This window comes from Leptonotus elevatus, chromosome 3 (genome assembly GCF_054856555.1).
Source record: "Leptonotus elevatus isolate MCC_2025b chromosome 3, RoL_Lele_1.0, whole genome shotgun sequence".
NCBI classification, from domain to species: Eukaryota; Metazoa; Chordata; class Actinopteri; order Syngnathiformes; family Syngnathidae; genus Leptonotus; species Leptonotus elevatus.
Window position 1 is genome coordinate 16,665,981 of NC_141241.1, and position 23,010 is coordinate 16,688,990.

The 23,010-nt window shown below is 40.9% G+C and overlaps 1 protein-coding gene across 2 annotated transcripts in view; it reads left to right on the forward strand.

The window, feature by feature from the left end:
• zfhx3b (zinc finger homeobox 3b) overlaps positions 1–23,010 on the forward strand; it is a 336,831-nt gene that overhangs the window by 157,687 nt on the left and 156,134 nt on the right. The window contains exon 7 of one of the 2 annotated variants that reach the window (XM_086070592.1): positions 7,324–7,681. The gene's annotated coding sequence lies outside the window, so the exon portion shown is untranslated. Of the gene's footprint in view, positions 1–7,323; positions 7,682–19,117; positions 19,594–23,010 lie in introns of those variants that run through there. The other variant, XM_086070593.1, reaches the window with a different exon arrangement.

Genomic DNA, 23,010 nt, shown 5'->3' on the forward strand with positions numbered 1-23,010 from the left:
AGACAACTGTTAATATTGATATTTTTTTGTTGTTACTTTTTATGACAACCATATTTCTATGATCCACTCTGCAAAGTAGACCAACCTGCTCTGCTATTGTTCAACGCTCAGCCATATGTTGCTTTATTGCCACAAATGCTACCTTTTAACAACATGTTCAACCATCTTGATCTACTTTTTTTCATTATGATGCGACTCACATGATAATGAAAAACGATTTGATTTGATTTATTTTCCATATACCAGATTAGCAATAACGCATCGTCCAAACAACGCAAGCGTGCCTCTCCCCGCTAACACACACATACACGCTCCGGAACAATAATCCCACACCGGGGGGCAAAGGCCTGTTGTATTTGCAGCCTGAAAAAAACCATTGTAATGTTCAAAGGGACGTCACAGAGGCTCTAACCATTGATAAGGTCTAATGTGACGAGGGACTGTAAACTTCATCTTTTATACATGTCGACATCATGTGAAAGGTCATCTAATCTTAATCCTCAAATCGGCAGCATCCAGGCTCATTGCCCTGTTTCATAAAAGTTAAGCAAATAAATAATCTCCAAGTCCATTCTGAAGAAGGTCCTTTATTATCTTCTCCGCACAGTCCAATCAGAAGACGTCATTAGAGTGTGCTACCGATGCACTGTAAGGAATGATTATTTTTCCTTTCTAATCGCCTCCGATCGTATCATAGAATCAGCTGGACACTGGACTCATGGTGAGAAGCTTTACTATGTCCAGTGATTAATCATCAAATACTGCTTTATCCCACCTCCTCTTCCCACAATGCCACCCGGCTTCACACACAGAATACGAACAATCATGGTACAATACAAACTTAGCATTAGAGGTACAGTTTGACAGTGGCGCCTGACTTACAAGTTTAATTTGTCCGCTGTCATACCGAAATGACTCGTATCTCAAATCAGCTTTCCCCACTGAAATGAAGGAGGAAGGCATACCTAACCAGCGAGAGTTGAGCGGACACCGGGCAGACTTTACAGGTTTTCTTAATAGCACAAGCACTTTCACGTTTCCCTTTCTCGGGAGTGTCAGCCAGGGGCGGAGCCAAAAATGTTTCAGTCTCACACGGAAAAACATGGCCGAGACATCATAGTTTATCTGGAAAATTCCGCACAGTTGCCAGTTGAAATTGTCTTGCATCATTTGTACATTTCATTGTTGATCAAATGCAATATGAATTTGTTGGAGGGAATGGTAATGCTATATTGATACACTAGTAAATGTAAAAGTTCAACTTAAACTAAAGTGGGCCTGTCAGAGCACTGAAATGGCTGAAAATGACTCTCAGTCCGGCCCTGGCTGTGGCTACTGAAATTGTGTGGCACAAGTGCGATAAAATGTGTGCTTCCAAATTTTTAAGTAGATTACTATGTTGGTAACCCAAAGGGAGGGGAACACAAGTGATATAGTATTTTTTTACTTATTTAGGTAACATTTTCTAGCGGTAACCACAAATGAAGTGTGTACCATATCTAACTGAAACAAAGTATTTTGGAAAATTGGCTTTTTAGTGTACCGCCCCAGTGACAGGACTGGACAAATGTTCTTTAATGTCCTACGAGCGAAAAGATATCAACATATAAAAGAGCAGTAATTCACGAGTAGCAAGTAAAAGCACACGTTTTACATTCAACAAAAAATCTTTTATACAACTCAGTTATTCTTCCCCACATTCATCCATTTCCCCAAATGAGCTCAATGTTTTTGTTGTTGTAACATCATGATTTGTTTTGATTGGTGCTAGATCGGTGTCATTCCTTCGGAGACGGAATTAACAGAGGCATTGACTCCCCAAAATAATGAGGACGGATTGCAATCACAGTACAAGCAGAATTCTAAATAACGTGGTCAAAGGAGTTATTGTTGCAAGTTTAGAATTGTGTTGTTCAGGATCTATTTGTTCTCCACCTAAAGTGTGTCAAATGTAGACAGATAGTTAAATATTTATCTCTTTGACTGCAGTTCATATTAGAGTGTTATTGTTTGTTTCATTTTGTTTCCCAACCCTAATTTGCCATCGGTACATCCACCCCCCCCACCTACACACCCAGTAAATCGAGCAACCACACATCAACTTGAGGAAAGGTAGAACTCATCCTGTAGCCTTAATTAGAAGGAAATTGTGAACAGGCGCCTGCCGTTCTTGTACAGATTATCCATAGTTTATGACTGACTGTTTGAAGTTGTAGCACATTCCGAATCAGCACTGCTGGAGTAGTGCTCTTATAGGACATTGTTGTCTTCAATTATTTTCAGTTATATTCCCGTCTGTAACAGGCGGGGGTCATCTATTATTTAAAGATGCAATCGTTGCTGTTTATCCGGGATCCTTAAAACCGGGTTATCTTTTCCCATACTTTTTTTTTTTTTTATTAAAAGGAACAAAGTGTAATAAAGTGCAGTTTCAAATAGATGCTTGTCTCTCTAGTGCTGGAGCTCATCTGCCATTGTGGTGATTTAATACGAACGCTGCCACGCAGCTGCCGAGAGACAAGATCTAACGAGCATCACGAATGCTTTAGTGTGTACATAAATGGCCGCGCGCAGACACTGGCTGCGACGAACGCAACCCGGGTACGCATTTAGTTTTGCACAAACAATTACACGCACCTCCATCCGTATGACGATGCTAACGATGGTAAACACGAGCAACTGGATTCCTTCATTTTCCATGGGAGAGCTGGTGACGTTCTTGAGTGCGTAATGGAGGAGATTGAGCAAGATCCAAGCTTAAGCTCTCTCATGAGAATTTAGCAAGTTTTACAAAAAGTTAAGCATGACATTACACTCATGAAGAAGTTTGTTCAGATAACTAAGCGTCCCACAATCAGCAATAGGCTTTTAAGTTATACATACTATGTGTTCCCATATTTTTAAGTTACTTGGCCACACAAATATTTTTGCCTTCATTGAAGTGTGAGAATTCTGCATCTAGTTTGTATTCAAACAAATGAGTTGGATCCCTTCAACAGCACGTTAATGTTTTTGGAATAATCTTACAGAGGGCGGTGATGTGCGGTGAGGTTTAAGAGGCGCTGACTCCTCTGGAGTCAAATAAAAAAATATTAACCCAAAATCGTCCATATTCTAACTTTGACATTAGACACATTTTGACAAAGCTTTTGATTACGCCTTAATCAATTCCACACTGTTCAACAATGTGATAGCAAGCAGTAAGCTTAATTATTCTTTGCAGAGGATAAGGAATATAGGCCTGTTAGTATTGTTATGTTGTGTGTTTAGGTCCATTGGCTAAAGCAGGGTTCAACAATTCCGGTACTCTTAGTCCGATGTCCTGCAGCGGGTTTGAGATGTTTCTGCCCACTAGCACACCTGATATGTAATAATCAGCTCATCAGCATGCCTGATAATGATCCTGATCTTTAGTATCAGGCGTGTTGGTAGGCGGAAACATCTCAAACCTGCAGGACTACGGACCTTGAAGAATCTTAACAGCCTTATCTAAAGCAAAACTTTGTGTTATATTTCATTTCATGTTAAGCTTCAACTGGGAGTGTCAATAAACAGCTTGAGTTAATATTTGTTTAATCGTTGTTTGTTGTGAAGTTGGTCGAGTTGCGTTCACTGCCAGCATACAGTGCTTGCATCTAAAAAAATTGGCTGAAATACGGCTCATATCTTGAAAAATTTGTACGTTGGGTCACTCATATCTGAAGGTACCACTGTACTGAAAAGGAATCTCATGTAAATGTTTTTCCCTATAGCCAAGTAAAGCATAGCTCAAACTCTGCTTTGTATTCTTCTCTGCCAGTTGTAGTGACATTATGACTGCACCTTTGTAACTTTATTTGTCAAAATGTGTGATCAATCCAAAAAACGGACTCAGGAAACATTTCCCAGCCAGACCAATTTAATATCAGAAAGAAAAATTGTCTGTGCAATCAACGTGCAGGTGCGTCAACCAACTTTATACCCCACAACTAAGCAGCCTTTGTCAATGCTCTCGTGCTGTTAAAAACACAGAAGATGCGGCGCTAATGTTGAGATTTGACTCCACCTTCAACTGAAGGAGACAAAGTGCAATCAATAGTGGATATAAGCAGCCCACCAGGGTCAGGGGACCCTCCTGTACGGCAGCCATGACACATCCAGTAAAGTTCCTTACAGATTCTGGGGGACTGACCTCCGACAACCCGGGCAGATAAAGTCAGTGTGGCCGCCGTGACCTAAAGCCAATAGGCCGGCGTCCAGTCAGCCTGGTTGTCTTTATAATGAAGTGGTCACTATTGCCTTTCTGTCACTCAGCAATTACCGCGAGAGATATGGAGCCGTAGATAGGAGGTGAATGCACAAAGAGGTAGTGGCCACAGAATTGCATTCACAAGTGAAAGGAGCAGTAAAGTAACATATAAACTACTCTAATATGGAGCGCTAATGGCTGTGAGCAAGATGGATCAAAAGGAGTGTGACAACTTCAATGGGACTGGGACTTCAATGTTCACACTCTCCTATTAAAAAAAGCCATATAGTGCTTCATTTACATAAATAATCAAACAGCAACAGCATTTCCTAACCTTTATTGAGCCAAACAAAATATGCCTCAGAAAGAATACATTGTGAAGTAATGATGATTTTTGCCTCCATTTATTCACCAATCGAATTGCTCAATTTTAAAATTGGGGCCTGTTTAGTTCAACACAAAGCTGGCAATTTTCAGACCAATTAAGTACAATCCTGCATCACACCTGATCATCTCTCACAGCCCTAGCGGGCCGGGAGAGATCGTCAAGGAGCGCCTTAAGAAATTATCCAATTTCACCTCATTAGTCTTAATTGTTTACTTAATTATTTACAAATTGATCTTAAGGCAGAAAGTAGAATGGGTATCATTCATAGAACAGATTAAGTCATGTCTTCCTGCAAATATATCCGCTTTTGACTTTCACACTTGTGTAAGTACATCAATTAAAATCATCATTATTTTTGTTTAGTGATGAGTTTTGAGATTTTTCTTACGCAAATAAATTAGGCCTTGGCTCATTAAAGGTTGGGAAATACCAGAGGATAGATTATGGAGTATTTCAGTTGGCCAGTTATGAGACGTAATGGTGTACAAATGAAAGCCACTACAAAATACAATGAGTACAGTTTCTATGGTGGTGACGTAACCAAAATTGTACATAATTCAGAACTCACCATAGTCACTAACCAATACTAATGTACTAGTAATAATTACAATAATTGTTTGCATGTAACATTTTTCAGGCCATAAACATAATTATAAAAGGTAAATAAAATGGTGAAATAGTGTTCTTTCTTGGGCCACATGACAAATAATACTTACACAATTACACAAACTAATTCATTAAGCACTGTTTTTTCCCATACTGTGCTCCCTTTAAAGGAGCACATAATGGGCCTTGTTGTCCCCCCGCATCTAAGAAGTTTGGGACACTAAATGGCAAACCACTAGGCTTCCCGTTCTGTCTTCCTCTGTTGGTCATTGTTATTTTTTATGTTCCTCGGACGGGTTGTGACTGTTTTTTTCATACTTGGCCAATAAATCTGATTCTGATAATTGCCTATAGATGCCACACGTTGGCAGCAAAGCACTATTTATGTCTAAATGAAACTCCTCAACTAACTTTAATGACGGCAAAATGCAGTTATTGCTTTGACTTTGGTAAGGGCAAAAAGTTACAACCGATTCATACTATGATGTCGTACCATTCTCCACTCTGGCAAACTACATCCAAAATAATAAACTTTTGTTAAAAGAATACATCTATGATCTACATCTATATATCTTCTGAGTTGTATTTTCTTTGTAAAGGGTGACTTTTGATGACAGCTTTTGCGTTGGATCTCATCAGACAGTGCAGCTGTACCTAATGATTTGACAGGTGTTTATTTGCATATATGTTGACAGTGAGGCGTGTAAATGAACTAAACGCTGAGGCCGGGGTCATGCTACCTGCACAAATTGAAGTAGCGCTCATGTCCCATTGACACGGGGTCACAGTCTCGGAAATCCCCGAAGCCATCCGGCTGCTGCTGTCAGAGACTCTCGGAATTCTTCCGCGCGCTAACTATTTAGTTGTCAATGATTTGCTTAAGTGGAATTGACTTTTATCTGTGGTGTGCTGTGGGGCTGCCACCGGCAATCCAGCATCCCCCTTCCTCAGTGCTCCTACCTTAGCCTGGTGTCACATGCAGCACATTGCCATTGGCAGCTGAGCGAGGCCTAATCAATGAGCCGGGTCAGGGATGGCCCGCGGCGCTGCTGTGGGTGGGCTATTGATCCGACAAACATGCTTCCACAGGTCGCATTGACCAACCTTGAAGTGACGGCAAAGGCGGAAAGGGGGAAGACGACAAATTATTGTTGATACTTTGTCTGTCAGCTGCAAACTGCTGACGAAACACTCGTAAAAAAAAAAAAATTCTATTGATTGGCTACTAATGCCTTGCGCCGACTTTATTTATGATGGCTCGGGGTCGTTGCTCGAATTGATATTTCAAACAAAGAGCATTAAGAAACGCTGAGCGCACATTACAATCAGAGACGCTCAATCCAAGTCTCGTCTTTCTTTGTCACTCTTTCAGACCTGTGGCCAATGAGCACAAAGTCGAGTTATTTTTGACACAATTTTAAACGCTGCTCCCTGAGCTCCTTATCAGCGAGACAATAAGAACTCTTGGGAACAATTAAACGGGGGTTTTAACTTGAGTCACAACCACAGAGGTAAAAATAATCACGCAATGTTTCCAAATGGAAGTGACTTCAAAAGAGCTATTCACTTATCACAAAGTGTGCGCCTCTCCCTCCTGTATTCCCCCACAAAATCTCTGTTGCTGAGGAACTATTGGAACACATGACAAGCATATTTACCCTGCTTCACAAACCAGGCCCAATGTGGAATTCAAAGCTCTTTTTTTTTTTAAAGAAGCTTTTTTTCCCCCCATCCACTGGAATTGACAGCAGAATAAATACGTATTGTCTCTGAGACTTTGTTGTCATGTGCGAGAGATCCTGCGCAGAGCAGGCAATTATGTATGCTATTACAGGAATATGTCTTGCTCTGCTTACGAGAAAATTAAGTTTCACCGGAAATATTTGTCATTTCTCCTTTTCAAAGTCAGCAGCGGTATGATGAGAGAAATTAAATATAATCACAAAAATCTGTCTTCCCGTAGTCGCTCACAAATAAATAGAGGTTCATTTTCCAGTTTTAGGAACTGTTGATTAGCGTTGACGGTTTTATAGAAATGTCTCTCTCCATAGCACTGGAATTGAAATGTCTATTAAACTAACATTTTGTTTCTTCATTGCAGGTGATGCTTTCGTCCTGATTTGCTCTTCTCGGACCCGGGAGTCCCTAAAATCCCAGTATAGCTTTGGAAAACCCTGGAAATACCTGGACTTCTAGGAGTACATCACCAAAATGCTTTCAGGTGCCCAGGCACCAAACTGATAGCTTTACTGTATAATTTTTCCAACACAACAAAGACAGAAGTGAGGACGGTGGCAATTGCTGCCGGCCGTCCAACGTTGGCCACCGTTGTTTGGACGAGCCAACTGTGACCAGGAGGACGTGACCTTTCTGCCTGCTGGCTTCAAACACACACTTGAAAAGACGGTGCTGCCAGAGAGGAGTCGCGTGGGAGGAAGTGAGACCAAAAACCCCATCAGGTAAGGCGATGGCCATCTCCTCTCCCTGCTGTCCAAAGTCTGAGCCCTTTACCGTCTGCTGGGCTTTTAAAGCATTTATCCCCAGTTTCTGTCCTCTTCATTGTTAGCTCCCCTTCTGTGTTCACATACACACTACTGGCTGATAAATGACTCACTTTCATGTTCTGCTCACTTGTTTGTTCCTTTTGGATACTTGACTCCCAATATGTGGACATTGTTTGGCTAATGGACCCTTTCTTTGAGTTCTGTACTGGATGGACCTGTGCGGTTGCTGCCGATCAAAAGCTGCATGTGCTACAAGCTGTGAGCATGACTAGATGCTGTTACAGGTCTTGTCAGTATCACATTGTTGGAATATTGACAAACATATCATGGATTTGCAATACCACGCAGCACCTACACAATCCAATGCGAGACCTATGGAAAAAACTATCACAAATGTAATCATTGGGTGTGATGACTGACGCTGACTGGCACGGGCAGGTGGATTTATTTAAAAGCATGTATCTATTCGATTGTGGTATAGAACCGCAGTCTATTTTGCCTACAAAGTCGACATACCCATGTTTTAATGCCAAGCTTTGTAATATAAAATAATAAGACAAAGATAAATTTTCTATTAATGTGACTCGTAACAGTACAACTCGATTGAAATCCAAAAATTAAAGCTGTTCGAGAGAGGAACTTTGGGGAATTTTGCGGAAAAACCTCAGAAATTACATCTTTGTCTCATTTGTGCTGTATTACACACAAAGTTAGGTTTTCAGCAGGGTGTGTAGACTTTTTATATCTGCTGGTATTTTTCCATAAGAAAAAAATATTATTTAGCATGAGTGCCCTGGACATGAATGGGAGTGGTTCAAAAAACAGGGATAAAACATAAAACAGCCTAAATATTCAGAAAAAAAAGTCAAGCCTTTTCACACTGCACTTAGCAGGACCTAGCACACCGTTGACTAACCCATTCATAATGTGTGTAGTACAAGGGCTTGGAGAGGGAATGCCATGTCATGTCGTGATGCAACACACAAGTAGTAGCACGCACTTTACTTGAACTCACCCTCGAGTTTCAAAATGTAAAATTTGAGAGCAGCATTGTGGTGATGTCAGAAGGTGCATACAAACATAGAGGGGTTGGCAGAGTGATTTCAGAGCACTAACAACAATGGACCTACCAGCCTCCTTGCTACTTTCAGTCATTTCAGTTGTGTAAGTGCTTAGTGGGGGGCGGGCGTGTTGGCAAGCGTGACCGAAATAATCTTCCAACTCGTGTGTGGACAGATTAAGAGTTTGTGATGTGTGTCATTTGTGTAAACAAGCATAATATATATTGGCTTGAATTTGGCAAAATCCAAAAGTTACACCTTGTGATCGTTATGTACATTTTTGGGTTTTGTGGCACATAGCTGTGAAATTAGTATTTCCATTCTGGTTGACCAGCTAAATTGATTTAAACTCGGTTTCATACTTCTGATTTCTGATCGTTTTACAGTTTGGCAGCACGTGTTCACTTATGTGACTAAAATATTGCAGGTGATCTGAAGTATAGTTTATTGAATTGTTCTACAATCTGAAATGAAATTATGATTGTTGTTTGTTCTCAGACAATGACCTGACTTGATTTATCTATTCAATATGAGATCAAGCTTTGTTCTTTTGTGCTCGGAGAAGCTCAAAGTCATTTGACAAATTTTAGCAAACTGAAATGAGCTGAGGTAATAAATAACTAAAGAGACTTCTCTATCTCGCTGTGCGTCTGTAGACAAGACATTTTGATGAGGTGAAAAATAAGATGCTTGAAATCCTTGAATACGGAGTAGTTGTTGTAGTAAAACTAATTAACATCATCGTCTTGGGTGTTTATTTTCTTAGAAGTCTCACTTGAGGTCAGCTGTGTCACAACAGGGCAGTGGTTAGACAGCAGGAGTGGAGAAAGCTCCTGCGCGAATGTGTGTGTGGTGGGTTGTGTCTCCCCTTCCTGGCTTGTGCGCTGATGGAGCCGCGCTCCTCGCCCAGGGCTTCGACACTTGCTTATTTTTCATGAGGGCTGCACACTGTTCTCCTGCATGAAGGCCCGCTCCCTTTGTGGCAGCCCTCCCCCCTTTAGAGGAAAAGACATGCATGATTTCATACATGAAAGATATATATAATTTGACAGCATGGCCTATGCGATACATTTACAATTCTAAACAGACCACGGTAAAACCGGTTTCCTGTGACCCAACCCTCCACCTTCTTTTTTTTCCCGTAGGAGATGTATTTGTGCATATTCAAATGAAGAAAAAAAAAGAATATATATATATATATATATATATATATATATATATATATAGTTGCAGACTTGTATTTACTATTTATCATTCTCTGTGAAAAACGGAGTCAGTAGCTGACTCACAGTAAATGTGAAACTCTTCTTTCTTTGTCTCCACATATCTGTATTATACTGCCCCTGGTGGCCAAATCATGCACACATAACGAGCCTCAAGTTATACATACATGTTTCATTTTTTTACATTCTATGTTATTATCCTGTCAAGAAAAATTTACTTGCTCATTCTCATGTGTGTCAGCCTTCTTAGTCTTGCTAAGTGTAAGTAAAAAAAAAAGAAAGTTTATATATATATATATATATATATATATATATTTTTTTTTTTTTTGTGTGAGTTGGAATACTACTGCCACATGACATTTTAAAATGGCAAATCTAATTAGAAACAGTGATATATTTAGACATAGTTTACGTACAAGTGGCGCTATTAATTATAAGTCAAAGACAAGCAAGACAGTAGTTATGTGTTTTGTGTGATCTCATGCCTCGAGTTTAATTCTCTGCGCTATGGAGGAGAATATCACATCACTGTCATTTGACCACATGGGGGGGTGTGACCTTTTTCAGAATCCAAAGACAATTTTTCCCGTTGATATCTTTTTGCCCGTATCAAGCGTCAAAACAACGTAGTGGCTCGGCTCGTTGACACTGTGCGCGGTTGCCGCGTGAACGTCGAAAAATATTCAGCACGCCACACAACTGACAGAATTAAAAGTACACGTGTGCTGCCCTTTATGTCTGTCCGTCACACGTTTGTGAATGCGTGTTGACACTGTGAAGCCGAGCAGAAAGGAACCTACATTGCGGGCTTGCTAGCACCAAGGTGTGTTTTGATAACCCCAAAACACGTGTGCCTCCTGTTAGACACAACCAAACACAATGTACAGGCTACTTCAATTTCGACCACAGGAACTGGGTCAGTGGTTGCTAGCTCGAAAACATCATTTTCTTTTTAGTTGGGTTGTGCAAGTAGCCTCTGAGTGCCACCAAATTGTGCTTCCAGGAAGCTTCTGTTTTTTTAACGTTTGAGTGGAATCACAATATTTTTTGTAGTTCTACATTTAGCATTATAAACATTTTTGTGCAGGTAATGTTAGATTTCATCATTATTGATTATCATGTAAGTCTAGAATATCATTGCTGTTGGGCGGAACCTCATCTGGCCAAATATTGTCAATTTAATTATTTTCTCACAGATCGATGCTAATGGTCAGTTCCCACACTGTCTTTTATTTTTAAAGATTATTAGACAATTTAAAGTGTTTACACCATTGACGTTCTTTTGCGCTTCCAATTTATAAGAGGTGTCGTAAAACTCGGCCTCTTCCTGTCTGGAGCCGTGCAGTAAATTTGAAAGTCTTAATGCTTTTCAAACAGAAATGCTAATTGTCTTGTCAACTTTGACAGACACAGCTAGCAAAGATGATGACATTTCCGTAACATTCAAATCAGGGCTAGCGTACTGTTTTTATTTTTTATTTTTTTGCATATTAAATTAGTGATTAAACAGGATTATGGGAAGGTTATGTGTGGATATTGGTGCGTAAAAGCATATACAGTAGTAGCACTGTAAGTTATAATACCAACTTTAACCATTCTGTGTTTGGTAACTCAAGCAAGGTTTTATGTTTTATTTTTTTTATTTTCTCTAAAAAGTTGTTTTGGAGATGTGAGGATTCCGCCCAACACAGACAATACAAAGCTTAGTTTCCACCAAGCGGTAGTTTTCCTTATTTCATTGTTGTACATTGTAGAGTTCCCAAAATATCCAACCCAAAAAACCCAACCCCCCAAAAAGTGTTAATTAAAACAAATATCCTGAATTATGCCTTAATGTAGATTCAGAGCTGCACTCTGTATTTGTTCATATATATATATATATATATATATATATATATCATTCACTGCTAGCCCAGTAAAAGTCGATCTTTTGACGTCAATAGGCGTCAATGGCAGTGAATGAGTTAAAGATAGCTGTCACACTACGATATGATGTATGTTATTATAATCTAAATATTTACACAATAACAATGTGCTTGCTAGCAAATTTGTTTTTTCTTTGTGTAGATACTCAGTCACCCAAATCATGGTAATTCACAAATGTTATGGCACATGCAATTTTGCTAATAGGCTATCGAAATCCAGCTCTGAGATGTCCATGCTGGTGCTGTACAATTCTACAAATCAGCATAATCTGAGACCTGCAGTGCATTGTTATCCAGTGTACTCTTCCAAGTTTTTGAAAATTAGGTGTGTGTTTGTGTGTATGCGTGTGTGCGAACGTCCGCATGTCGTGGAAAAGTAAACACCTTCTCTATTAACTCCTTTAACGAGCTAGCACCTAAAATTGGAACAGCTCCACTAATCACAAGGTTTTATGGGGCCCTGGAAATGTTGCAGGCTCGAAATGAGGCCTTTTGACTGAAGGCAAGCCACTTAAAGGACAGCAGCTCCGAGTGACCCCGTCCACCCACCACGTCAGTGTTTGGGTGGGCTCACCTGCTCGCACACAAGCAATGTTTACGAGCGCAATCGGTCTGTCTGTACGTCTGTCTAGCTACAGTATCCGTCTAGCTATCAAGCTAACTACCTGATCATCTAGCTTGCTATCTAACTAGCTAGCTCGCTACCTGTTGGCCTGACCTTCTTAATTATTTCAACCATTTTAACCCCACCTTTTCATAATTATAATCTATCTATCTATCTATCTATCTATCTATCTATCTATCTATCTATCTATCTATCTATCTATCTATCTATCTATCTATCTATCTATCTATCTATCTATCTATCTATCTATATATCTATCTATCTATCTATCTATCTATCTATCTATCTGTTTGTCTGTCCGTCTGTCCATCCGTCTGTCCAGCTAGCTGTCCATCTGATCTTCTTAATAAGTCATTTTTAAAACATTTTAAACTCCCATTTCCTTCATCGTAATATAAATACCAGCTCTGTGGACAGATTCGTAAAGTAAAAAAGTCAACCTTATTCAGGATGTGTTTTTGTTTAAATATTGATATTGATGGCAATGACGTCGAACCCAGAGTGAAGCCTCAGCAGGGGTCACTAACCTTTTTAAAATTGTGTTACCAGTTTCATACACACTTCTGAAAAACAATTACGCTGTCACTACTTTTAAGCATATATGTCATTATTAATAATTATGATGACCATTATGTACAGACACTGATGATCATGTTAATGATTTTTCACAATAATTAGGAAACAGGTACTGCAAATATCAATGTGTAACACTTCTATTCATATCTGCCTGTCACTGTTTACATTTTCAAATGCTCACTTTAACAACATTCCTAGTAAATCACAATGTTCCATCACTTATGACTGCTATTTCTAAAAGGGCGGCGGGGCACTTATTTGTTCCGACTCCTTGGGAGATACCAAGTGCCTGCGGCACCATATTGGTGATCCCCGAGCTACAGTATTTGTCTAGCTATCAAGCTAAATATAGCTTTCCATCGTGTTTGCTTTCTAGCTAGCTGGCTTGATAGTCCACCTGACCTTCTTAACTAGGCTTTTTTCAAACATTTAACATTTTCTTAATTAGGCTATATTTTAAAAACGTTGTATAGAAGCATTTTATAAAGTGAAATTTCAACCTCATTCAGGATGTCTTTTGTTCAAAATTTGACCCAATCCGCATTGTCGCTCATGCAGGCTGTAATGCAAATTTTTGATTTGACCCCTGGCAATAATCCTTGATCTCTATTTGTCTCATGCATCTCTTCCACATGTCAACTTTCATCTCATCATGTTTTTGGGAGAGAAGTTGGGCGTGGGGGGGGGGGGGGGAGACTTCTTGACATGAAGGAAAATTACTTGCTTTAAGTTTGTATATTCAAGAGCAAAGAGGCATTTTAATGGCTTTGGCATTGTGGCGCAGTGATTATCCTCTGTTCTGTTTGGGTCGACTTACCAGCAGCGAGTGTTGCTCCTGCCTGGAGGGCTCATATGGCTCTGATTTGGGATCCCTCCTTCTCGGTGAACCTCTCCCAGGCGCATACAAAAAAAACCACACGAGTCAAGTCCGTGTCTCGACCCTGTCTGCAGCTTGCAGGGCTTCTTCATATTCAAATATCAAACAATGACATATTATTGTTTTTCATATTTATTTCTATTGAATTTTTCTTAATTATTCACGTATTCAATTAATTTTTCCCCCCGTTTTTCCCTTGTCCCTATTGTGAGATTTTTGTTTTAATGTCTATGTGTGCACTTAAAAACTAAGATCTGACGGTTCCCAGTTGGCGAAAAGCAAAACAAAACGTCAAAGGCCTTCGTTAGAACGTACAAACACGACGAAAAACAAACAAAAACAAAACATTTTTCCAGCAGTTTTCAGACAGTTTTCCTCACAATATTCTGACATTGAAGCAGTGGGGAGGTGTTATGATGTTAAAGGGGGGGTTTGTTCACACACAAACGCACACACATAGGAACAGCACACGTGCGCGCCCAACCGCACGCACACACACACACACACACACACACACACACACACACACACACACACCCACACACCTAGTGTTTTCTGTGTGTGCGTTATTTCATGAAAAATAACAAATAAATAAAATCTAACTTAGTTGATCAAAATACATTTTTTTATATAAAAACAACAAATATACTAAGCTACCCCACGCGTAGGCACACACGTGCTCGCGCGCGCACACACACACACGCACGCACGCACACAAACACAAATGAAGCTGGGCGAATTACTATATATTTTATGTGCTTTGCTTTATCGTTTTTATTGTTTAAAATGAAAATAAACAAGTATCCCATGTGTCACTTTGCTGTAATGTTTTATTTTTAATATTCGGTTATAAAATATTAACTTACTAGTGACATTGGTAAGGATTATGTCTTTTAAAAAAAATACAATGTTAGTCCAACTTTCAAAATGTTATTGAATTATGCATGGGGTCATTAATAGGGGGACGGGACAAATAGATGTAGAGAGAGATGAATTGATATGGCTCCTCGTTTCTTATGTAAATGAGGCAGACTGACCAGACGGCCACTTTCTTTTTCTTTTTTTTTTTGAACTCTTAACATCACAACAGCAGGAGGACACACATCCTGATTTCTCACTTCAAGCTGCACACGCGTGCATCAAATCAGTATGAAACAATTATCACTTTGAGAGAAAAGAAAAACATAGGCTAGTGATAAACTCTTGGTCCAACGTAATTTTAATATCCATAGTGTGTGCACAAAACATTATCAATCGAAAATGAATAACGTTCTATTAAAACAACAACAACCAAAAACAGTAATGGTCGAATCTAATAAACATTACATGCATAATGAATTAATGTAAATTATAACGTGTAATAAGTGGGCCACAAAAACACATATTTCAAGTATCAGAATAACACCCGCTCACGACACGCCGATTTCACATGTAATTTCGAATGCATCATCTTAGAAAGAAAATTAACAAGACGTTTTAAATCATGTCTATAACAGAAATGATATGTATGCAATTGATTATTTGAAAAAGGGTCGTGTGGCAATTCAATTCTAGCATATTGCACCAAACGCGAGAAAACACAAGAATAACAAAAGAACAAAAGGCATATATTGAATGTAAATTAGGAATATTTATCAAATATAAAAAAAATATATAAAATAGAGATAAAGAAGCACGTTCGTATCTGATCAGAATCATAAAAAAATGCACCATTTTCATTTTTCCAAACGAACTGAAAATTAATTTCTAATTAATTCAAATGGTGTTTACGAAGTTATTTACTGCTGGAAATAATATGAATAAAATCTCGATTAATAAATTCTACCATAGGCGATAAAGGAGGTGTGATCATTTCTCTTCGCCATATAGGCCTACATCCATGCATGCATGCACGCTTCTTCGACCCTATGTTGTTGTCATCGTTGTTGTTCTTGTTGTGTTGTTGTCCTGCACTCAGAACCATTTCGACTCGCTCCTATATGCGAGCCCCAAGTGCGCAGGTCGGTGCAGGGCTTTTCTCCCGTGGAGCTGCAGTCACGCTGCACGGTCCCTGTGGTCCGGCTGAACATAAGAGGGCGCTCCCATCGCACCTGGCGGGGCTGCCCAAGTGCAAGGGGGGGTGTGCGCGACCCCTCACATGGGCCAGCATGTCCACGGTGCACACACACAAACACTCGCCTTTTCCGTTGGCAAACAAACAAACATCGCACAGTGTATTTAATAATACATTCGTATAAAATCACAACAATTTATGAATAATATTTCAATGTCAACATGAATTATAATATGATTGTGTCACCTTGCATATTGAATTATATCAACCTGCATTTCCAATATAGCACCTTTCAGGCTGAATTTGCATCAACTTCATGCATCAGATGCAAAACTTACATTTAGAATATATTTAAAAAAATACAGTTTGGTGTTCCATCTTAAGCACATACAGTCCAGTTTCTATTTTGAACCTGTTTTAAATAACTATATTCATCTTACAGTTGGACGTCTGATGCCCTTTTTCATGTTTACTCATAAAATCATCACACATCTAACAATCCCATTCCTCGTTAGCCTAAGATAGTTTCATACAAATAAAATAAAATCTCAACCATCATCCTTAAATGAAAGTTATGCCTTGTCTCGATAGAATATTTGATCCCTAAATACTCACCCCTGCGTTTCCCTTTGTGCTTTGTTTGGGGTTAGGCTTGTGCACGCGCCTGTCTGACGCACACACGCAGAGAAAATGCTAATAACACTGATAATGATAATAATAATAATAATGAAAAACGATCTTCATATGTCATTGCGTGTGCGCAATGTTTGTGTATTTTTTAAAACTTTTTTTTTCTTTTTCATTTGCCACTGTTGGTGCCTTTGTGACGTGCACGGCCTGTTGTCTCGCTACAGGTTGTGTTGAGTGTGCAATGCCACTGGTGGATGTGCCGCCTATTGAAGCTGGCACGTGGACGCTTACCCTTCCCACAGAGAGGCGCAATTGAATGCTGCTCACACAAAAGCAGCCCTCCCACCCACTTTTTATTAACCCCCCCCTCCCTTTTTTTTTTTTTTGCTTCAGAGAGGCCCTAAAAGCATGAAGGGTCCCGTCCCCCTACAAAAAAAATGGTGATGATGATGATGGACTACTGTCACTCGGGCCTTTTTGAATAAAGTCCGTTCTTGCACTGACGGGCTTTGCAGGACTGCCCCCACCCAAGCCTCAAATTACAACGGCCTCTCTTTTATTATCTCCTAGCCCCTCGCACGCTATTTTCAACCTATTCATTTTTACAATGTCTTCTTTCCCGAGAGAGCAGACATGTCGCAAATCCTCCAGATTCCTGCACTCTGCCAAAGAAGTGGAAACGATATGTGCATGTGTGTTTTCCTCTTTAAAAACAGGTATCATTGCATGTCTTAACTTGTGGATGGCAAGTGTGCTGGAAATGCCAAGATGCAACGCAGCATATATTTGAGCAAGGGGAGGGAGGGAAAGGGTGTTCCTAAAGATTAAAGTACATCGAGGGCTAAAGCTTATAAAGTAAATATAAAATGGACTCCCGCACCGCTTTATTCACTCGATCCATTTAAAATAATTCATTCGGTGTCATGTAAGTCATGTTTGGACTAACCCTGTGCGTTACAGCTCTCTGATCTGACCTGTGCTGGAATGCTTTACAGTAGAGAATATCCAATCCACATTGTTTCCGTAAACATGGCACCTTACGTGATCACTTCAAGCTGCCTGCATGCTAGACTTTCTGGACTGCATATTATAGCACGGAATCACCACATCATCGTCACAATGCATTCAATATCAATATCGAGAATATATCAAGAATGTGCAATATAGACACAGAGGACAGTGGGTATAAATTTTAAATGCTTTATTATACAAGTGAAAGGGAATAATATAGCCTATATTACTGATAGAAGCGAGTTGTGCTATTTCCACTGGGCAAATAGCTTCGTGAAATTTTACTTCATAAAAAAGACAGAGTATTAACAATATTTGTTCACAATCAGTGCACGATGACATACTTTTTGTTCCTATCAGATCCATCTCTTCCTTGTGTCAGACACTTCTCCCAATAGCTAGATTACAACCCCCAGCCCCATGCAAAGGATTTTTTTTTTTACAAGTAAAAAATCTCACTGCATTGAGACACAACAAAAATCAACCAAAATGCATTAGAGCCCAAAAATTAGAAAAACATCTTCTCAGGATTGTCCATTTCACTCTAAAATATTTCAAACTGTTTGCTCCTCGTCAGTGACGCAATAATAATGCATTCTAAACTGCCGATGCACACTATCGACACGCCTCGCAAATACATCCACTTTTGTCATACAGTATGTTCATAAAGGATACATATTTATTATCCAAGTTGATCCTAAATAACCCTACATTAACGTTACTTCAAAAAAAATGTTAACATCCTCATATAGAGTCGTGTGATTTAAATATGGCTATAACAGTATTTCCCATTCAAGTGCACCACAATTTCACATCGATTGTGTGTTTATCAATTTACATCTTAACTATTTTATCACGGTTGCACGTTTGCATCCACACGTAAAATTACCTTGTAGATTATATGACAGCGTGTATAATTAATAGTTTCATTTTTTTAAGTATAGCTTGTATTATGTTGAATGGTAATACTATTTTCCAGACGCTTTTTATTTATTTATTTATGTATTTATTTATCTATTTATTTATTTTCTAAAAACTTTTTTAAGCTGTTCAATAGTGACCAACGCTCGCAAACGCATTCAGGGAAGAAGGCGGAGAGCAAAAAAATTAACTAACATCACATGCCGCTTTAAGTGTGCGGATCATGTGCAAAAGGCGCGTTAAAAGTATTAAAAACCAATATGTCACAAGTGTGTTTGAAAGGCGAGAAGAGTGTGTTGGAGGCGAGCAAGCCGAATTGCGAGCGAAGGCTCGCACGCAGCGTGCATGGAGCTCGGCGGCCAGCCAGCGTTCACTTTCACTAATCAAACTCTTACTTCCCGCCTCTCTTAATTCCATATTTTCTATTCCTGATCATTACTTTCCTCTTTTTCTCGCCCTTCCTTGTATCTATCCATCCTCCCTCCCTCCTCTTCCTCCCTCCTCCTCGCCCTCCCTCCGCCGGCTCTCCTCTGCTGAATCTTATTGATCCACAAGGCGGCTAATTAGCCCTTCCCTTCGTGCCTGTGTAATGAAGCACATGCGCACTGAATTAATCACAGCCATTTTTTTCTCGCAGGAAACTAATTAGCAGGAATAAAGATCCAAAGAGTTTTTTCTTCCCCCAATCATCAGATCTCACTTTCACCTCTTCCGCGCGCGCCTCCAACTCCGGACTCGGCTGCTTTGCATCCAAATTATTTTTGATATCGAGTTTAACAACTAATAGCTACCTACTTGCGCCCCTTTTTCCAGCCAAGCGCTCGGCAACAACAATGATCTTTCTTTTTTTTCGGCCACCCCCGAGCGCAAACTGACCGAAAGGGGACTCTTCTCGCCTTGATGGGATCTTTAGCCCCATCGTCTCGCTACTGGATTAAAAAGCGAACATCACAAAGCGGCAAATTGTAAGTTTCAACTTTGTCTCCCTTTTTTGTCTTGTTGTTGCTGCACGATCCGATTCTCTCTCTCAGCCTCTTTCCTCCTCCATGGCGGTGGACTTGTAGCGGAGCTGGTCCCCCCTTTTTCAAAAACTCGCGTTCCGGGTGCGAGAAAGACTCGTTTCATGCAAGTTTCGAGCTTTATTCGAGATTTTTGGGCTGCCTCAAAGGCGTTGTGTGGTTACCTGTGTTTACATCAGCGCTCGTCCTCTCCTCTTCGTCTACCGGCGACAACAAGCGGATCCTTCGAGACGAGGCGAAAAGAAGCGCTTTTTCAAGCAGATTCGGGCTTTTCGGAGGGGACGGGGAGGTGCGTGGAGTGGTCGTGGGTGTCGAGAGACGTGTTTCGACGGGATTCGCGGGGGTCGGCCAGCGGCGGCTCGTCACGGAGCGCAGCCCGGGGAACGAGCTCCAAGTCCAGCCTGTTGGCTCGGCGTGGGTCCGGCGGCTCTTTCGCGGAGCTCACAGCTCTCGCGTTTTGTGCAGAAAACATTTAAAAACATGCCTGTCCGATGGTAGGGCTTCGGTGTGGTGTTTTATGAGATCCTTTCTCCTGGAATCATTTTTTTCTTTCTTTTTGTGCGAGCCCTCCGCCCAGACTCGCTGCTACACTCTTTGCCCCCCATCGGCTTCATCCCACCTCGGCTCGGCTCTCTCACTCGTCCCCGGCTCTTTGCTTCTTTCGAACCTTGTATTTCTTTTCTTTTTTTTTTTTGAGTCGATTCTCAGCCGTTCCCAGACCAAGTCCCGTGCAAATCGATCCCCCGTGTGTGTGCGTGCGTGCGTGAGCGCTTCGCGCGTGCACGTGACGTGCAAGTGCGTGCGGGCTATGAAAAAAGGGAGCCCCGGGTTCTCCTTCATGACAGCAGCGGATCAGGCGGGACCGCCAGCCAGCCAAGCAGCCCTACAAAGTGCACGCTGGCGACATGGGATCGAGCGGCTGCTTCTCCTCGCCGCAGACCTCCAGGAGGACTGCAAACCTGCAAACCGAGCATTGGCCCATTCCTCTGATCTTATAGACATCAGGAGTGGAAACTTGACATTGTGCAGGTCACATTTTTAAAGCACTTAAGCATAATGTCAAGATTGCACCTCTTGGAGGGAAACCACAATTATGTAACAAAAAAAAAAAGAATAGCTTAAAATAACATTCTGGAAAAAAAAGAAGAAGTCAGTTTTTGGTTGATGGAGAAGCAAGAGGAGGATTTGTCAACAGTGGCTTGGCTATTTTACACAGAAGAAGTGAGGGTGGTGTGTTTTGGGTGGGGGTGGGGGGTGGCTTAGGTCAGACAGCAAGAAACAAGGGGAACAAGGGTCACCGAGCGAGTGCACAGATAAAAAAGCAAGGAGAGGAAACCCCCTCGCCAAACAGCCGTGGGACGATGTCAGTCCTCGGGGGTAGTGGGGGGGGGGGGGGGGGGGTTCTTGCATGGAGGAACAGGGTGATGCTGTTGTTATTTTGGGTGGGGTGGGGGGTAGATAGAGCAAAACACACTGGTGCTTGTCAGTAGATGTAAGACTACATGTAGTTGAGGTTAGAAGGGAAATAATAGTGCTGTAATATATATTGCAACAAAGAGGAAAAAGCGGAAGGTTGGGGCCTGGTGGTGTTTTAGGGGTGGTAGGGGTCAGATAGCCGAGGGCCATGGAGGAGGAATCAGGGGAATAGGTCAGATAAACACAGCTCTACCTCTCGGAGTGGAGAGAAGCAACCACATTGAAATTGGAAGGCCCATTTATTATTATTATTATTATTATTTTTATTCTTATCAATCAGTCCTGCTAACTTAAATCTGCCATTTTTGCATGTCGGATGATTTTTGTACGTTTGGACCGCATTCATGCGAGTGTGAAACACACGCAGGTAGATTTCAAGTGATCAGCCGTCCTCCCCTGTCACACCAACACTCGTCCTCGTCTTCCTGCTCCTCCTCCTCCTCCCCGTCTCTCTTTTTCGTTACAAAACACACGCACGGAAATATTTACCTCAGACGTATTTTCTGTCTTGCATCTTTGTCATATTGTCAGTAGATTATAAACCCTATAAAATCTACCGGTCTAGCATTGTAGCATGATGGGCTGAGTGTGTGTGTGTGTGTGTGAAAGAGAGTGAGAGAGAGAGAGAGAAAGAGAGAGAGAAAGAGAGAGAGAGTGTAAGTGTGTGTGTGTGTTTGTTTTGCCAATTCCCGGGTTGCAAGGAGTTAAATATGACAGCATGGCTGTAGAAGACCACATTTTTGAAAAAATTGAAAAGCTGCCATTTTAATTTTACGCTCATGACTTAGTGGTGAGGAGTTATTCACATCACAGGTGATATGACAATAATTTGCCTTTCCCAAGAATTAAAATACATTTACATTTTTTCATGCCATGTCAAAATGTCCATTATAAGAATGTTGTTACACACTCTTAATTTAATGCAATTTAAATTGAATATTTATTTTCAACAATTTCATCTTGCTTTCTTAAAAACAACTAAATTGTCAACATGTTATATTAATGTGTTGGACAAATTATTAATAAAATATTTCATTGGAAAGACGAATATCATTTTAAAAAGTGCATTAATTTGTGAGTACACATGCTGAATGCTCTTGTAAACATGTGTCATTTTGGAGCATTTTGATATGACATAAAAATGATAGAGCTCCCCCCCCCCCCTTTTCACATCATGATCTTGGCGTATTTGTGTATCTAGCGAGCGACGGAGCACTAGTGGAGACCGTTGGTAGGCTTGTTTCATAGTATGGCGGTAGCACCGAACCAAGGGAGGAAGCCGCCTCTGGCAGTCGTAACCCCTTCCCTCCCTTTCTATCCTTTTACCTCCCTCCCTCGCAGGCTATCTGCTCCTCGCTGTGCCTCCAAATACTGTAGCTCCCTCTTTACCTCCCACCTTCCTGTCGGCGGGTACTGGCCCAGCAGGGGTGCTCGCTAACATGTCCTCGGTCAGAGAGAGTCTTCGGTCGAGCGCTAGGCTAAGCCCCCCGTAAATAACAATAAACACATGCTACCGATATGTGAAATTGGTCAAAAGTCAAATAGGAGCTTGTTTGTCAGAGCTGTAATGTTGCCTGTAAATGTGTGTGAGTGATGAGGGTGCCGTGGATGCAGATGGTGGTTTTAATCTGACCCGTGGTTTTGAATATGCAAGGCCATACACGGGATAAAGACCAGTTCTTCCAGTTGTCCTGCAGCTGAGGTGGCGTGACGCGTCACACGCCGGCGGTGGGCAGGACCTCGGGTCGAGGCAGGGGGAGGGAAAAGGAGGGTGGGATGACATGACTGCAGTGCTCTCAGGTGTGTGTGTGTGTGTTCTCTGCTGGATCCTGAATGCCAGTGTCCAAACAGACTCCACTTCCCCCTCCACTTTTCTCCGAAATTCCT